The sequence below is a fragment of the Podarcis vaucheri genome (assembly GCF_965113315.1).
Source record: "Podarcis vaucheri genome assembly, chromosome: 7".
Classification (NCBI taxonomy): domain Eukaryota; kingdom Metazoa; phylum Chordata; class Lepidosauria; order Squamata; family Lacertidae; genus Podarcis; species Podarcis vaucheri.
In genome coordinates this window covers 66,533,874-66,553,269 of record NC_138765.1, presented here as the reverse complement: position 1 = coordinate 66,553,269, position 19,396 = coordinate 66,533,874, and positions in this window count along the sequence as shown.

Genomic DNA, 19,396 nt, shown 5'->3' with positions numbered 1-19,396 from the left:
TAGAGAGCCGAAAGTTCATGACAGTCCTGGGTAAATGCAGTTGGAATGCTTGAAGTGGGAGGAAGTTCAGATGTGTTTTCCTGGATATACAGTTCCCAGAGCACTTGATGCCCATACAAAAGGCCCATGAACCTGAGAAAGCTTCACTTCACAGGCTCCTTAGGAAAACGCCGTTTCCCAGGCTTCCTGGTTTTTTAGCACTGCCGTCGCCACATTCAAGGTGCTAAGGAACAAGGAGGCATGCTCGGAAATTCATTTTGAAATCCAAGTCAGAAAAAGACTTGTTGGGGAAATAGGTGACTATTTTGAGGAGTACAAGTTTGCATTCCAAACACTAGCAACATCATTAACTGTGATTCATGAGGAGACACTCCTCTGAGGGTTGACAGTTCATACCCTTTGCCGCACCAGAAATGAATTGTTTTAGACGTAAGAGTTGTGTGCTTTGGATATGGGGGGTGCTTTCTTCAGTCATCTGAACTTGTAGGAACTGTGCAATGCAATGCCACACCATGGTTAGCAGTCCTAAGGATTTAGAATCATAGAATCATAGAATAGAATCATAGAATCCTAGAGTTGGAAGAGACCACCAGGGCCATCGAGTCCAACCCCCTGCCAAGCAGGAAACACCATCAGAGCACTCCTGACATATGGTTGTCAAGCCTCTGCTTAAAGACCTCCAAAGTAGGAGACTCCACCACACTCCTTGGCAGCAAATTCCACTGTCGAACAGCTCTTACTGTCAGGAAGTTCTTCTTAATGTTTAGGTGGAATCTTCTTTCTTGTAGTTTGGATCCATTGCTCCGTGTCCGCTTCTCTGGAGCAGCAGAAAACAACCTTTCTCCCTCCTCTATGTGACATCCTTTTATATATTTGAACATGGCTATCATATCACCCCTTAACCTCCTCTTCTCCAGGCTAAACATGCCCAGCTCCCTTAACCGTTCCTCATAAGGCATCGTTTCCAGGCCTTTGACCATTTTGGTTGCCCTCCTCTGGACACGTTCCAGTTTGTCAGTGTCCTTCTTGAATTGTGGTGCCCAGAACTGGACACAGTACTCCAGGTGAGGTCTGACCAGAGCAGAATACAGTGGCACTATTACTTCCCTTGATCTAGATGCTATACTCCTATTGATGCAGCCCAGAATTGCATTGGCTTTTTTAGCTGCCGCGTCACACTGTTGGCTCATGTCAAGTTTGTGGTCAACCAAGACTCCTAGATCCTTTTTGATTTGACTCAAAATCCATGATAAACAAGATGCAAAATCTGCCTCTGAGCAGATGTGGGCTGCTGTTTGCTGGAATGGAAAGAGAGATATCACTTTTTCAAGAATGGGTTTCTTCTCCTTTTCTTTTCTTTTTATCTGTAAGCGACAAGGAATCAGAGAAATCGTAATAATAACCTCCGAGGACACTTCAGTAATCTGCCTAGGCAGATAATCTTGGATTTAAGAAAAGGGAAGGGAAGGAGAAGTCATTAACAGATGAGATTAGTAATAAATTTGGAGGGGGGAGAGATGGAAAGGAGGTCAGTCTTGCAAAAAGCAATGCAAGACTCTGACGTCCACGCAAACTGACAGACCAAGAGGAAATCATCCTTAATGAAAGAGAAAAGAGTCACCAGCAGACAGGAAGGCTGCAGCTGAACTGATGTGGCACCTGGATTACAAGATGGACTTTGAACATTTGGGAAGAATGGAAGCCTTTGGTGCTGACCCTCCCTCTCTGGTTTTGTCAAAGGATAGCATCTCTGAGCAAAGCCTTCGTGACCTGTGCTCCCACAGAGTGTTTAATATCAGAGCAGGGGGATTAAGGACCACTTTGAAAAGTGATTAGGAACACAGCTGGCTTGTATACACCAAGAAAGGTCTGAGCAGGATTAAAGATCTTGGCAAGGCAAAAGAGGACCTCCGGGTGGCATATTGAGCTTGGGTGGGGGATAAAGAAGCCTTGGTCAAGCCACCAAGAGAGAAATGAAAGAGGATGTCTGTGATGCTATGGGTTACAAGCACTAACTGGGCATCCTAGGGCTCCCTCATGGGAAGTCTCTGGAGCAGGCTGATACAGAGTCCTTGGTCCATCTAGCTCACAGTTAACAACACTGGCCACCAGTAGCATTCCAGGGTTTCAAACAGGTCTCTCCCATTCCTACCTGGAGATGCCAGGAACTGAACCTAGAACCCCTTGCATGCTCTACCATTCATGTGCCTGGTGAAATTACAAGGCTACTTTAGCACCAGACCTTTGATCCATCTTAGTTCATTGTTGTCTGGTGGTGTTCTATCTGTTCTGTGTTCTACCCAGAGATACTACAGATTGAACTTGGGGTCTTTTTGCTCTACTGCTGAGCTAGGATCTCTTGCTCACACACGAAGCTCTTTATACCTAGTCAGATAACTGGTCTGTCTAGCTCTGCATTATCTATGCTGACGGGCAGCAGCTCTCTAGTGATTCAGACAGTTCTACTGGGAGATGCCAGTAACTGATTCTGGGACCTTCTACATGAAAAGTTTGTGCTCTGCCATTGAGATAAAGACCCACTCCAACACAAGCTGTTTTGTATTGAGATTGTGGATCCATCTAGTTTTGTGTTGTTTGCTGATCCTGGAGAACCACTGCCAGTCCGTGTGGGCCAGCGTTCTTCAACCTTGGGTCCCCAGATGTTGGTGGACTACAACTCCCATCCTCCCTGACCATTGGCTAAGCTGACTGGGGATTATGGGTATTGGAGTCCAACAACATCTGGGGACCCAAGGTTGAAGAGCACTGGCATAGACAATACTGAGCTAGATGGCCCAATGTTTTGGTTCAGTAGAAGGCAGCTTCCTATGTTCCTACTCTAACCACTACACCACACTGGCTCCGAGATTAAACCCTCTGCCTGGCATTTTATAAACCTCTATCATGTCACCCCTTACTAATATTTTCTCCAAACAAAAAAGTCCTAAAGGTTGTAACTTTTCTTGATGTGCAATAAAATCACTATTGCCCCTTTTCAGCAATGGTCTTTGGGCACCCTGTTGGGTTGGAAGATTGCATCCCAAAATGGTAAGAATTGCAAATTTCAAAGGATAGTTGTGTTTCAGTCTGTTTACTGCCAAGGTAAGGAACCTCCCATCTAGGAGGTCAAGCATGGGTCCCAGTTTGGCCTGTGAGGGCATTTCCCCCAAATCACGCCCACCTGCTCCGCACCTGAAGGCACATATTATTGATCCTTTGCATTTATAGCCCACCTTTTTTTCCTCCAAGGAACTCAAGGTTGCATACATGCTTCTCCCCGCCTTTCCCCCATTTAAGCCCCACAACAACCCTGTGATGTAGAGAAGCAGTGTGGCCAGACTGACATCACTCGGTGAGCTTCATGGCTGATTGGAGATATGAACCTCAGTCTCCCAGCTCATTGTCTGACACACAAACCTCTACACCACAAGGGCTCTCAAGTGTTCCTTTCTGATTCAAACCACACAAGCAAATGGACAAATCAGGGCTTAAAATCAGCCCTGCCCAGCTGCGTTGGCTGTGAGCCCCACTGGGATCAGCTGTACTAAGCTGCTCCTTCTGCAACCAAGGAGGCTCACTATCAGGGCTGATCAGCTGCTTAGGGAAGACTTCAAACCCTGCTTTGTCCATTTGCAGGTGTGGTTCAAGTTATAAGAAAGGAGATTCCGACTAAACATCAGGAAGAAATTTCTGCCCGCAAGAGCTGTTCAGCTGTGGAACAGACATTCAACATGAGTGATGGTGGACTCTCCTTCCTTGGAGGTTTGTAAGTAGAGTTTGGATGGCCATCTCTCATGTATGATCTAGTTGAGATTCCTGCATTGCAGGGGGTTAGGCTAGATGACTCTTGGAGGTCCCTTCCAACTCTACAATTCTATGATTCTATCAAGAGGAGACTTATCTCCTTCCACTGACAAGGTTGTCCATCTGTTCTCCTATCAGAGATTAAGATATAGCAGAGATGGGCAAAAAGTGGCATTTTGGATAAACAGTTTTTATGAGTTACACAAATATTGGCAAACCCATTAGGGGCCCCCTTGAAATAAGAGCTTTTCCTTTGAATTTATATCATAATGAAGGCTTGTAACAGTACAGTACCATAAACACCCAACAGCACAATCTTATAAAAATTTCATATTTATCTATTTTGGGGAGAGAAGAGCCTGTCTTTCTAATTGAAGCATCTGTCATCCTGACATTAAATAGTACATCTATAGCCCTTTGATTACATTTCCTTTGCATTTCTCATCCACTGTTAAATTGAAATAACACTTCTGGCTCGCAGATAAAGGGATATAATAGGGATTTTATAATGAGCCTAAAAAGAGGGCTTCGTGAAAATTGCTTTATCTTTTGTTGTTGTTTGGCTCCCCCCTTAAGGGGATTTGCCGGAGCTCAGCTCTCTGCTGTTCTCTCATCAAAAAGAGAGAAAGGGCGATTACGTCAGGAACACTTAAACAGATATCGGAGTGAAGACTGCGAGACATCTAGTCACCCACTTGTGGAGGGCTCCTTTCTTTTTCTGGGGAGCTCTTCTTTACAAGGCGTTTTGGACAGGCACGGAGAAAAGACATCGGAATAAATGCTCCAGCAGAAGCACGCCAGGGAGATTTGTCATCATTATGGAAGGGAAATAGCTCGGCAGTTGGAGCACATGTTTTGCATGGAGAAAGGCTGTAGCTGAGTGGCAGAGTGTCTGGTTTGCATGCAGAGGGAGCCCAGGTCCATCCCTGACATCCTCCAGGTACTGTACAACTGAGTAAAAGTTCTGCGTCTGAAACCTTGGAGAGATGCAGCTTGTCAGCATCAACAGTAATGATCTGGATGGACCAGTGGCCTGCCTCAGTATAAGGCAGCTTCCAATGTTCCCATGTCCCAGGTTCCTCCTCAGGTAGGGCTGAGAAACAGTGGGGTAGCGTGGGTTGCCAGTGTCCGGGGCAAGGCTATGGGAGGGTGGGAAACAGATGGAGTACACGTGTGCATTCAACTGCCTAACAGCATCCACATCACCCAGAAGATTGCAGCCGCAGAGATAAGAAAAGAAGAGTCATTCCATTGTCTGAAGAGGTCACATCCATATTCAACAGAGCCCAGTGACAGAGATGCGCAGCTGTATTGAGGCAGCACCGGCCATTGCAATTTTGTGCCCCTAAGAATTTTGCACACACCAGACTGCCATGCATCACAAACACAATCTGTCTCTGCCAATGGTTGGCACCAGCGTCCGGAGCGCACACCAGGCGGGGGGCTAGGGAGATATGTCAGGCTTTCGATCAAAAGCAGGTGCCTGGAGCTACCCAGACGAGCCCTTCCTGCACAGAGCAGCAGCACACAATCAGAGGAGGAGGAGGAGGACGCCTGGGTGGCGATGGATTGAATTACATAATGGATTTCCACCGCCATGTCCCAGCTTCCCGCTGCTTCCAATTGAGTAGCAAAGCAGGAGGCACAGATTGATATTATTTACATTAACTGAGAAAAATGCACTCATTGGGCGAGGGTCATTGTTTTTTCCAAGTGTTACTCTTTCCGAGCATGCATGAAAGATCCATTTGGAAGGTACAGTTCTATGTGTCAATGGAGGCTGGTCCCTTGGGCCAAATGGGGGCACTGCCCCACCAACATTGGTTTGTTCTGCCAGCCTCCGCCAGACTGCCTTCTTACTAATGAGTACAACAAGTAGTACGGGTTGCCAGCTTCCTCCTCCTTGGGCTTAGTGTTGCCTTTGTTGAACTCAGCAAGAAGGAGGATGGCTGATATTGCTGAAGGCCAGAGGGTGAGCTTATGGATTTAATTATGGGCCCCCAACTTCTCTCCCTCCCGCAACTGGAGAACTGCATACATCAGGAAAACATTTTAATCATCAGTTTCAGGGATAACCAACTGTTGGATTAAAGTCCAGATCAAGACCCTGAAGTAATTTCATTTGGCCTTTGCCTAGCCTGTCAATTTTTCTTCCCTGGGTATGCTATAAAAATTGCCAATTCTGGCTTCTCTCAAAAATGTGGGATAGATCCAGCGTCATATAACCAACATGTTTAATTAATGCATAGAGGGGTTAAGATCATAGAGTAAGCTGTCCTTTCGGGCTTAGCTAGGTCACAGCCCCTCACCTTGGAAGGAAGGGTTACCAAACTCTTTTTCTTTTTCTTTCCCCACCATGTAAGAATGTCTAAGCTGAATGCTCCAAGCTTGTACCTCGTGGCTTTAGCAGGCCATCGTTGTGTTTCTATACAAATAATTTAGAAACTCTTACCACTTTTGAAACTAAATTGCACTGCCTGTCTTTTCTCACTGCCATATGGAAAAGCATATGACTCTGATCTTTGAAGAGGCTGTAAGTCGACCATTTTTAACTATGGTAGGGGGACGTGGGGAGCTCGTAGAAGGGGATACTTGAAAGGTCTAACAATCTGTATTTCCATGCTTTACCTTGCTGCATGTTTTGTGATTTTAAACCTCTGCTGGGGTTCTCTCACCAAAGAGTACTTGCCTGAAACCTAAATCTAGGCATCAAGAGAATTCTCCTTTTATTCTTTAACCAAATTTCAAAAAACCAACAAAAGAGGGGAGTTCTCAAGCTATCATGAAACCATGAACTAATTTCCCTATTAGAGTTTGTGTGCAATGGCTCTAAGACATACACCATCACAGTGAAGGCCTTCGTGTAAGCCATTGTTGGAGAAGCATTTTGCAGATCAAGGGCCACATTCCATTCTGGGCAATGTTCCGGAGGCCATATATCAGTGGTGGGCAGGGCCAGAGTTTACTCATGTAAATTTTATCTTGGTAAGGCAAGCTAGTTTCTGCATGCATCTCTCTGTCCCCCATCCACGCAAACAAGAAGCCGTATCAAGAGCTCAAGGACATAGCCCAGCCAGGCTAAAACACTCAATGAAGTATCAGCCACCAATCCAGGCTGTGGGGAGAAGGCCTTGGTAGTACTATCTCCCTACCTCGAGCTTATTTACAACCTCTTTAAGGAAGTCATCAACCAAAAGCAGCCCCTTTGACTTGTCAAGCATCATGCGGCTGCAAGGTGTCTTACACCAAGCACATGAAACTAGTCAGGGCTCAAATCACTTTTATGGCTCCTTTTGACATTTTTAGGGGGGCTCCGAAGGATCACGCTAATGAATAGTGATGCCACCATGGCAGGATGCCGGCTTTCCCATATTATTCAAAGTGCAGGTCCACAGAGATGAGCTGTGATTCACCGGCAATAACTAGAGAGGTTGCACAATCTTATGGACACACAGTGAGGGCGGCGGGGATGCCGAGCCACAATCAGCATCGACATTCCATATTTCTTGCCATCATTTGCGGACCATCCCTGAGTGACACTGAGCAGCCTCGGGGATTATCGATTGCCGGATTCGTCCCACTGTTTCGTGCGTAAGAAATCTGGTGGGCACACAATGCACACAGCCCTCAGAACCCCCCATGATCCCTGCCAAACAGCCTACAGATCAATCCATCACTTTGCAGGCAGGCTGGAGTTACGAGGATGGCAATGGCATTAATAGCAGGAAAGATACCCGGGTGGCCGTAATAATCAAAGCCATAAATCACCAGCTGCTGTCTTGGCTAAAGCGGCAAAGCTGGGAATCAGAGGCCTAATCAGAATGATATCACAAAGGATCATCCAGAGCTGAACTGTTCTCAATAGCCCCCCAGAGCTGGAAGTGGGGCTTTTCCTCACCCTAGAAATAGATGTTACTGAGGGATGCTATCATGCTCATGTCCCTGTTTTTGGACATCCTTCCCAAACTCATCTGTATGGCCACTTTATGGACCAAACTAAGGACTCTAGGGGCCTTTGGTATCCTAACAAAAAGTGAATAGATATGGGGGAATGAATTCAGTTCGTTTCAAGATTTAATGTGAAGCTCCCTGATTTCCCACTTCCCCAAGCAATATGCAAAGCAAACTGCAGCTCTTCTTGGAAATTCCTACTTCTCCAAATTTTGAAAATGTGTACAAAAATATGTATAGTACAGTGGTAACTCGGGTTAAGAACTTAATTCGTTGCGGAGGTCAGTTCTTAACCTGAATCTGTTCTTAACCTGAAGAACCACTTTAGCTAATGGGGCCTACTCCTGCTGCTGCACAGCCGCTGCACGATTTCTGTTCTCATCCTGAAGCAAAGTTCTTAACCTGAAGCACTATTTCTGGGTTAGCAGAGTCTGTAACCTGAAGCGTATGTAACCCGAGGTACCACTGTATAGGAAAGTGGGAATATATAGAAGAAGAAGAAGAAGAAGAAGAAGAAGAAGAAGAAGAAGAAGAAGAAGAAGAAGAAGAAGAAGAAGAAGAAGAAGAAGCAGCAGCAGCAGCAGCGGAGGAGGAGGAGGAGGAGGAAGGAAAATCGCTTGCAAATACTGTATACTACACCTGTCAGGTATGGATAGTCCTCCTCTCCCTTTGGTAACTTCACAGATAAGAATTAACGAGCATTTGATATATTTATAGTCCTTTCATTACAGCATCATGTTGCAATCACAAATATACAGCTTTCTGCAAGGAGGATAGTTGGCTACTCTAAACCCTCCTTCCAACTTCCACAGCAATTAAGGCACCAATGGGAAGTTCCTCCCTCTCTCTGTCTTCTTTGCTCTCTGATAGGCTCTTTCCAAGCCCATGGGGGGGTCACCCACACTCTCAAGTGATGTCTCGACTAGCTGCCCCCCTCCCTTCTGGCTCCCTTGTCATTATCTCATAACTGGGTAACTCCTCCCTAAGTTGTTCCGCTTCTCTCTCTCTCTCTCTCTCTCTCTCTCTCTCTCTCTCTCTCTCTCTCTGCTACTGAACATGCTGTGGACATGGGGGGGTGACTCTTTCCCCCACCAGCTCTCCATCAGAGAGAAGCTGGTCTGCCATAGAATGCATTCCTCAGTCCTCGTCTTCAGACCATTCCCTGGTAACACCGGAAAAAATTGCATATAAAAATGTGTGTATTAGGAGCAAGGAGCATTAGAATGTGGATGGGTTTTCTAGCACATAAACAAATGTCCAGCTTTTGTTCTGCTGCAGCTTAAAAGCGCCCCTCCAGATGGCAATAATGAAATAAACAGTGGGGAAGCATCACATAACTAACAAAGCAAACATGATGTGTGGCCAGTCCAGTATAAATCCACGACCACTGCACTATTTTTGAGTCAATGACATGTTGGGATATAACCAGTCTTGGAGGACCCTACAGACGAGGAAGGACCAACTGGATCATCAAACCCTGGAAGTAATTCCAAAGAGTAGGTGCTGCCACACTGAAGGGTCAATTCCCCATTCAGCTGCATTCATTTATTTCCTTAGTCAAACTTCACTGCAGCAAGTCTTCAGCTCCAAATGTGTGTATATGGCCAGGAATGTTTCTTGCTTAAAAATGCATTACGGCATGCAAATCAGCCTAGCGGTGGCTCCTGTCCAGTTGTGGGGAGAGAGAATTGGCACCCCGTCTGCTTTCATTGAAAACGAAGCATGTCTTTTGAGTAAAATGAATGAACTTCCTGGAATCCCATTTCACTATTAGGAAAGTAATTCTCCCTCCCACTCAACAACATAGCTAACTTAAACGGCGTATTAGAGATGGTGATTCAGTGGCAAAACCAACAGACACAATCTGCATTTGGAGAGCCAAATAGAGAGCAATTGGTTATAAAAGACAGATAAGACGCCTAATTGAGATTTCATTGAAACCCATTGGAAATAATTAAAATTGACTTTTAATACTTCGCAAACTAATTAAGAGTATTGGACTGGATAACTACACCGAAGTCTAGCTGGTGCTTAATTGGACTGAAATGAATCATAATTGGAAATAAATGTAGCACGGAGTGATAAACATCAATACCACGGGGGGTGGAGGCTGTGGCCATCCCTCCTCCGCAGTGACAAGGAGGACTTAGAAGCACAGGCAAGCATGTCGTATGATAGATCTCTTCTACCACCCACAAGGGTCAAAGACTCTTCCAGGAAAAGTGGAAGGTAGCAAAACGTACAGATTGTTCTTTAAATATTTTGTTTCTGTGCTAATGATATTGTTTAACTGTTGTTTTTAATACTAATGCTACTAATAATAATAATATGGCGCTCACTGCTTAAAACATTTCAAAGTGACTTGCAATACCAACAAAGGTCGAACACCTTTCTGGGGGAAACTAAAAGTAGCAAATTGTATGCAGATTATTCTTTTTTCTAAGTTTTGTTTCAGTGCTAATGAGATGATTTAGCTGTTGCTGTCACTAATAGTAATATAAATAAGAAAAATAGCAATTTTTATTCACTACTACATAAAATGTCTCGAAGTGACTTGCAATTGTGTGTGTGTACACACACACACATTTTATATATATAAATCCTACCTCTGCCTGCTAAAATCCTACCTCTGCCTGCTAAAAGATGAACACCAGGGCAGGCTAAGGCACCATCAGACTTCTATCTCAGTGAGAAACCAGATGCTTGAGTAAGCAGGAACATCTTCTCTTGCACCTAAAAATTGGTAACGATGGTGCCAAGCACACTTCACTGTGGACAACATGCCACAACCAGGGAGCCACCAATGAAAAGGCCCGTTCTTGTGCTGCCACCATCCCATGAAGGGGGCACATGAAGAAGTGACTGCAGTGATGAATCCAGGGCCTGAGGTGTCGGGGTCCTAAGCTGCATATGACTTTGTAGGTCAAAACCAGCACTTTGGATTGATCCCAGAAATTCTCTGGCAGCCGATGCCTTTGGGCCAGGATTGGTGCTGTTATGTTCAGACATCCTATTCCTTGGCTGCCGAGTTCTGTAGTAGCTGCCGTTTCTGAACTGCCTTCAAAGGCTATTGACCTTTCTGTAGGACCTTAGCACTTGTGCGCCACTCGATCTGTGTGTATGTGTGTTAGACATGGGGGTGGGGGAGTGTCTGCATATATGAGCAAGAGAGAGTGTGCACTGGGTGTGAGAGTATGGCAGAAAGAGGGACAGTATAAAAGGGAAGATTGTGTGCCCAACTAAGAGAACAGTTATAGCAACAGGTGAAAATTAAAAGTTGGGAAACAGCACTATTAAAACAGGCATGTAGAATAAGTATAGTTGTGCATGGGTTAAAATAACAAAAGTCCAGGTAAAGAATATTAGCATTATCTGATTATCAAATTGTTGTTAGGATCTGACTGTCTCAAGAGGCAATAGAATTTGCTTCCAGGGGTGAGCTTTATTTGTGAGCAGGGGGATTTGAACTATAGTGCTCCCCATCACTATAGATATTACACTGCCTTGTTGCAACCACAGATTTTAGCTATTTTGCATAGCTGGATTTGGGTCCCATCTCATCATGCCAAGAGAAGCAGCTGCCCACTGTGTGCCCAAAGGAAAACTGGCCATTTCTTGGACTCAACGACATTTTGGAAAGAAACATTCCCATCAAGTGGGAAGCACATTGTGTGGCCAATTTTCAACAAGCCCTGGTGACACTTGATTTTTCCATTGTTTAAATACAGAAAGAAGGAAGAGATAGAGATAGGATGAGAATTTTGTGAAAAGGGTGCCCTTTAGAGCCATTGTCTCTCCAGAATTTATTGATCTAAAGTCTGCAGTTTGAGCAAAGTAATCTTGATCATAAACACCTGAAGCAGCAAACCATAAAACTGAAGGTAAAGGCTGTGTGTGAGACGGGCAGATGCAGAGAGCTTGCAGGGGGAAAGAGTGAAAGCAATTTTCCTTTCTTTTCAGTTTCTATGCTACCCCACCCCCCTATTCTTTGACGTTCACTCAAGTTTGGAAATAAATTAAAAAATTAAAAAATGGTCCAGTAGCACCTTAGAGACCAACTAAGTTTGTTCTGGGTATAAGCTTTCTGGTATAAGAGAAGGTATCTGAAGAAGTGTGCCTATATCAGGCATAGGCAAAAAAGCTTATACCAGGCATAGGCAAACTCGGCCCGCCAGATGTTTTGGGACTACAACTCCCATCATCCCTAGCTAACACGACCAGCGGTCAGGGATGATGGGGGTTGTAGTCCCAAAACATCCGGAGGGCTGAGTTTGCCTATGCCTGGCTTATACCCAGAACAAACTTAGTTGGTCTCTAAGATGCTACTGGACAATTTTTTTATTTATTTTGACTGTGTCAGACCAACATGGCTACCTACCTGAATCAAGTTTGGAAATTAGGCATGTGATGTTAAAAAGAAATGGCCTCTACTTGAAGGAATCCTTTACAATCCCAAATGCAGTGCTGGATTCTGTCTTTACTTATTTATTGCATTTCTACCCCATATTTTTCTCCGAAGAGCTCAAAGTGGCATACATGGTTCCCCCCCCCCCATTTAAACTCCACAACAACCCTGTATAAGGCAACTTCCTGTTTTCCTAAATTCTCAAATATTGAATTCCTCAAGCATCAGTTGTAGCCTGCCTGAAGCTTCAGGATGAACCTAGAAAAACATTGCCTCCATCCCTTATGATTCATTGCCTTGCTTTTCGACTGAGGGTGACCAGTGAAAATGGCTCCCAGTGGGATTCAAGCACAATGTCAGGCTGGCTCTTGTTCCCAACGCAAGCATAAATTTCCCAAGAGATCCCAGAAGTTGCCCCCTTTTAATTAAGTACCTCGACTCCAGCATATAAACAGCTCCTCGGCATCGCATCAGCAGTTTCCAAGCCATATGGACATTAGTGTGTGCTTTGCACAAGAGAGACTGAGAGATAAATCACCAAGCCCTTTAATAAAATGACAGCCCAGCTTTAAGATAGAGGGTTGTTGGATGAATATTAGGAAAACAACCTCACTTGTAAACAATAAGCAATTTATTTAAAAAATCACGCAAGTTCAATTGTGGCTATACATACATATCCCAGTCTAGCGTATGTGGTCTCTGATCCAATGAAATATAAATATATATACCATTTATGGCTATATGCATATACCTGTGAGTAAGCTTCACTGAACTCAATGGGACTTATTTCTGAATAGATTTGTATAGGACTGCAGGGTAAAGATGCACTAAGCAACTGATGTACAGTGATATTGAAATCGTATGTGTATTTGCACATGACTTATCACAGTGGCGGACACTGTGGCATCTCAACTTCCAGTGGTGCCCTGCAAAACACCCAAATCCAGCATCTACCCCACCCACCTCTTGCCTCTCTAGGACTTCATAGCTGCAGTGCCCCAGAATTAGTTGGATCTTACATTATGGGCAGAGTTTGAGTTCCAACAGGTATCAGGGTAGTTGAAGTCTACCATAGCTATTACACGTATATCTTGTTTTTTATCTTTTGTAATCTGATCTAGAAGAAGAAGAAGAGTTTGGATTTGATATCCCGCCTTTCACTCCCTTTAAGGAATCTCAAAGCAGCTAACATTCTCCTTTCCCTTCCTCCCCCACAACAAACACACTGTGAGGTGAGTGGGGCTGAGAGACTTCAAAGAAGTGTGACTAGCCCAAGGTCACCCAGCAGCTGCATGTGGAGGAGCGGAGACGCGAACCCGGTTCCCCAGATTACGAGACTACCGCTCTTAACCACTACACCACACTGGCTCTCTCTCTCTCTTAATCTAGGATTAAGCAAGGGCACTACTGGGTTTATATACTTGTTGTTGTTGTTTGTTGAATAACCTCATCTGAGGATAACAGGTCAGTTTACAATATAATAACACAAAAATACATTACCTAGTAACAAAAAAGGATAACCATCCTCCCTCACAGTTTGAAATGCCATAGAAATGTGAAAAATACATTATCTAGTAACAAAAAAGGATAACCATCCTCCCTCACAGTTTGAAATGCCATAGATTGTTTAATTAGCCAAAGGCTAATCAAGATGATGCCACCAAACTTTTCCACTCCCCTGACTGGTGACTTCAAAAGACTGGCCAGTAGCCAAGGGTGATAGCTCATTACTCCTATGGTGACCTCCTTCGTCAATGATGCCTGGGCAGCTGTCCAGTGCCTTATTGTGTTGGCCTTTAAAGGAAACCCATCACCCTTATGACTGTGGTCTTACCAGAAGACCACACCCCTTTCCCATGACATCATACATTTCTACGCACAATTACCTCTTTAAAGGATGCAGCCTAAAAGGATTAGACAAATTTGTGGGATACAAGGCTCTCAGTGAGTACTAGCCACAATGGCTGAGTTCTACCTTCACTGTCAAAGGGAGTGCACCTCTGAATATCAGTTCCTGGAAATTGCAGGTGGGCAGAGTGCTCTTGCACTCATGCCCTACTTGGGGGCTTCCGACAGGCATCTGATTGGCCACTGTGAGAACAGGATGGACTAAATGGGCCATGGGGCTGATCCAGTAGGGCTCTTCTTACATTCTTATTCTATTATTAGCTAAGCATTTTCAGGTTAATACAGTTGCCCTGCATAAGTCCCAAAGAGACAACTTGTTGAAATGCCACAATCTCCTTGTGATCACAACACCTCTTCCTCATATTTCCCATACAGAGCTTCAGTCTGGACCCACCAGGCCAGATGAAAAGGCTCTGGCAGTTGCAACAAGTTAATACAGTGGTACCTCAGGTTAAGTACTTAATTCGTTCCGTAGGTCCATTCTTAACCTGAAACTGTTCTTAACTTGAAGCACCACTTTAGCTAATGGGGCCTCCTGCTGCTGCCGCGCTGCCAGAGCACGATTTCTGTTCTCATCCTGAAGCAAAGTTCTTAACCCGAGGTACTATTTCTGGGTTAGCGGAGTCTGTAACCTGAAGCGTATGTAAACTGAAGCGTACGTAACCCGAGGTACCACTGTACTGAAGCAACTTCTCTCCTGTTCTTACCTTAAGCTCTGCTGTCCATGGTCCTGAAAGCCTTGCTCTTAAGCACTGACCAGCACCCTAGGCCTTGTCCAGTATCCTAACATTACTCCAGTAGAAAGCTGGCTAGGACAGCCCTAAGCCTGTTTCCACCATCTCATTTGGGCTGTCGCCATTTCTTGGCAATAGAAATAGCTATGGGTATCCTGGAATCATAGAACTGAAGAGTTGGAAGGTACCCCAAAGAGGAATTTAGTCCAGCCCTCTGCAATGCAGGAATTACAGCTAAAGAATCTCTGGCAGATGGCCATCCAGCCTCTGTTTGAAAACCTACAATGAAGGAGAGTCCAGAACCCTCTGGGGGAGTCTATTCCATTGTCAAACAGCTCTTACACTCCCTTAGAAAGCAATTCCTAGTGTCGAGTCAGAATTTCCATTTTTGTCATTTGAATCCATCTGTTCAGGTTCTCCCCTCCAGAGCAGCAGAAAACAAACTTGCTCCATCTTCCATATGACAGCCCCTCAGATATTTGAAGATGTCTATCATATCACATCTCGGTCTCCTCTTCTTCAACTCCCTCAACCATTTCTCATAAGGCTTGGTTTACAGATCCTTTATCATTTTGGTCTCCCTCATATGCTGTGGCTATTTCTACTCTGTCCCAAGTCTCTCACTTCTATCTCCATTTCCATGTTTCCTTTCCACTAATATCACCACTTTGAAAAGATGCTTGTGTTCTTAGCTTTTCACTCCTCCTTGTTTCATTTTTTGTTTTGCTTTATTTTTGCACAGTCAATTCTGTCAGTGGCCATGAAAATATTTTTTTATTCCAAGCAAACAGCTGCTTCCCCCCCTTTAATTATCCTTCCTTGCATTACTAATTTGTAGGAATCCTTAAATTCTCCACCTTAACAGCTTGTTTGTATCTTGCAACAGCCTCCCTGCTGATAGTTTATATTAATCTTTATCCTTGAAATGTCTACTTAAACTCTATTGGCCTCTGTTGCCTTCTATGTTTCTTTTTTTTCTTATTCCACGGCTCCATTTTAACTAGGATGAATCGCTCATACCAGCTTCATTCCTTATTTCTGAATACTTCAGTGAAGCTCCAATTAGAGAGAATTAATTTGCTCTCTTGCTTCTCAGGAAGCAGAAGCTGAGACGAGGACGATTTCTGTAGAACTGGGTGTTGCAGCCAATATTAGTTCTACTCAGAGTAAACCTACTGAAATTAATGATTAGCTTTGGTCAATTAAGTTCAGTGGGTCTACTCAGAGTAGGACTTAGCTGGCTACAACTCTGTATCTGTAAGCCAGGAATGGGCAACTTTTTTCATGTTCCTCATATAAAATCTCCGGGGAGCCACATGCTGGCATTTGATAGGCCAAAACTACCTTTTTCAGTGGTTAGAGTGCTATACAAGGACATTAAATCCTTGTTCAGCCATGAAACTCACTGGATGGGCTTGGGCCAATCACAGTCTTTCAGCCTAACCCACCTTACAGGGTTGTTGTGATGATGAAATAGGGAGGAAGAGAACTATATACACCACCTTGAGCTTCTTGGAAGAAATGTAGGATATAAATGCAATAAATAATAAATTTGTGAAGTGATTGCAACCCACACTATTTTTCCGTCTCTGAAGAACCTTAAGAGAGAAAGGCCTTATTTGTGGTTGCTGAAACACAGGAGGGTTAAAAGTGTGTAGGGTGTCAGGGGTACACATGCAAGCCCCACAGCTGTAGGCTTCTGTCAGACCTTCATGCACTGAGCACTAATCTGAGACTGAGTCCTTAATCCAGTGGGAGCCAGAACATTCATAGAGGATGGAGAGTCCTGGAGAAATGTTTACTTGAAGGGGGTTAGTGGGTGGCGTTGTGGTCTAAAACACTGAGCCTCTTGAGCTTGCCAATCAGAAGGTCAGCAGTTTGAATCCCTGTGACGGGGTGAGCTCCCATTCCTCTGTCCCAGCTCCTCCAACCTAGCAGTTTGAAAGTACAGTGGTACCTCAGGTTACTTACACTTCAGGTTACAGACTCCGCTAACCCAGAAATAGTGCTTCAGGTTAAGAACTTTGCTTCAGGATGAGAACAGAAATCGTGCTCCGGCGGCGCAGCGGCAGCGGAAGGCCCCATTAGCTAAAGTGGTGCTTCAGGTTAAGAACAGTTTCAGGTTAAGTACAGACCTCCAGAACGAATTAAGTACTTAACCCGAGGTACCACTGTATGCCAGTGCAAGTAAATAAATAGGTACTGTTGCGGCGGCAAAGTAAACGGCGTTTCTGTGTGCTCTGCTTTCTGTCATGGTGTTGCACCAGAAGCAGTTTAGTCATGCTGGCCACAGGACCCGGAAAGCTGTTTGTGGACAAATGCCAGCTCCCTCGGCCTGAAAGCAAGATGAGCGCCGCAACCCCATAGTCGCCTTTGACTGGACTTAACCGTCCAGGGGTCCTTTACCTTTTACCTTTTTTACTTGAAGGAAGAACATATTCAGCACCCACGTCCACTTTGCAATAATAATGCACTCCCCAAACCCTGCACCCTGAAAATGAGGCAACTATCAGAAGCAGGGATGGGTTAAGCCACCTATTTCCATTCTATGTCTATCCAACAAGTATTTATGCATAAGTCTACTCTGGCCCATTTCAATTTCCATCTGTATTTTTTTCCCTCCTGAAAAATGTCTGTGCAAACAATCAATATATTTTTCCAAAACAAATATTTAAATGTGGATTTTATCCCAATGTACACATTTCTAAACCTATTTCATTATTAAAATATACAATGCCATATGCATTTTGATACATTTCCCCCCACGTCACAAAATTCAAAGACATTTGAAATCTGAAGAATTGAAGGATGCAAACTGAATGAAATTCTCTTCCAACCGTAAAGAGAATTTTGGAAAGTGGCGATTCGGAAAGTGCATTTTGAACTTTCCTGGGGGTAAGCCCTATTGAACTCTGTAGGGTTTGCATAGGAGCAGACATGCATAGGAGTGTGCTGTTGCTGACTATTTTAATAACACTGATATCAACATTCACAAGGGATAACTTGAGAGGAGTACCTTCTTCCTCGCATTTGGAGACCACAAAGGATGATCCAGAGGTCTCTTGGGGGCATATTAGGCCAAAGCTTTGATGAACTGCCATAAATTAAAACCTTGTATCAACGAGGAGGTCTCCTCTAGCATGGTTTCTTCCCAGTTTTCTCCTCCATCAACCAGAAAGGGCTAAACTGTATCATCAAAAGCATAGCCAGATGGGGCCGCGTTCATAAAAGTTTTAAACCCTGCCTGCCTTCTGCTCCTGTTTTTAAAAAAAGGTCCTAGGATCTCACAGGCTGTTACATCACCCAGTCTCTTCAAGTGAAAATAATTTTATGGTTAACTACGGACCATCTGTTAGCTGCTGCTTTTTCTAACAGAGTCCATGCTCTTTATGGTTTATTAATAATTATTTATACTCTTGAAAGTGTAATCATGTTACAGGAGGCTGGCAACGTTGCTGCCAACCGCCACCATTCCCCATACAGCCCTGCAGTGCTCCCAGAAAAAACCCTTTGTGGGTGGAGGAAACAGGATCGTGCAAAGTGGACTTTTAGTCTCAGCAGATGGCAGAGATGTCAAACGGCAGGGAACAAATCGGGCATTAAAACTTTTCCCGGTGACAAACTTGCATTTCACACATGTCTAAGGATGAAGTTATTTTCTCCACATTCCGTTCCTTTGTCATTCCTCCTGGCACGTGGCTCCTAGTCCAGCGTCCTGTTGTCATGGTGGCCACCCAGATGCCACTGGGAAACCTGAGCACAAGAGCACTCCCACACACACACACACACTGCAGCTTCCAGCAACTGGTATTCAGAAGCATAATTGCCTCCGACATCTTCCTCGTGTTGCACAGAGCCAGCGTGGTGTAGTGGTTAAGAGCAGTGGACTCGTAATCTGGTGAACCAGGTTCAATTCCCTGCTTCTCCACATGCAGCTGCTGGGTGACCTTGGGCTAGTTGCACTTCTTTAACTTCTTTGAAGTCTCTCAGCCTCACTCACCTCACAGAGTGTTTGTTGTGGGGGAGGAAGGGAAAGGAGATTGTTAGCCGCTTTGAGACTCCTTAGGGTAGTGATAAAGCGGGATATCAAATCCAAACTCCTCCTCTTCTTCTTCTTCATCCTGGTTCCACCAGGAGAATCTGGTGAAATTAATTCCAGACCTTATGCATGCACACATATTGTCACAGCTGTCATGTCACTGGCACCCTTCCCCAACCCTGCCAATCCCTGATCTTACTGAGGAGCAGAGACAGACGAGAAATTTGGCTCAGTTCACATTTAAATGCCAACCTACCTAAATCCCAGTTCCTGAAGCTGAATTTGGGCCATCTTCACACAGTGTCAATTTACTAAATGGGAACACAGTGCCACAAGATGGCTAGAGGCTTAGATTGCTTTAACAGGAAATTACTTGAAGGTAAAAGAGTTAATCAGTGGCTTCCAATTCTCCCATCCTCCATGTTCAGAGGTCAGTGCTGATGCAGATGTTGAACGACTGGCCTAATGTGCTTCTGATAGTCCTTCTCTCTTGAAAATTAAGCCACCCCATGGAAATTTGACAGGATGGAATGCCTTGAGAGGCAGATGACATCC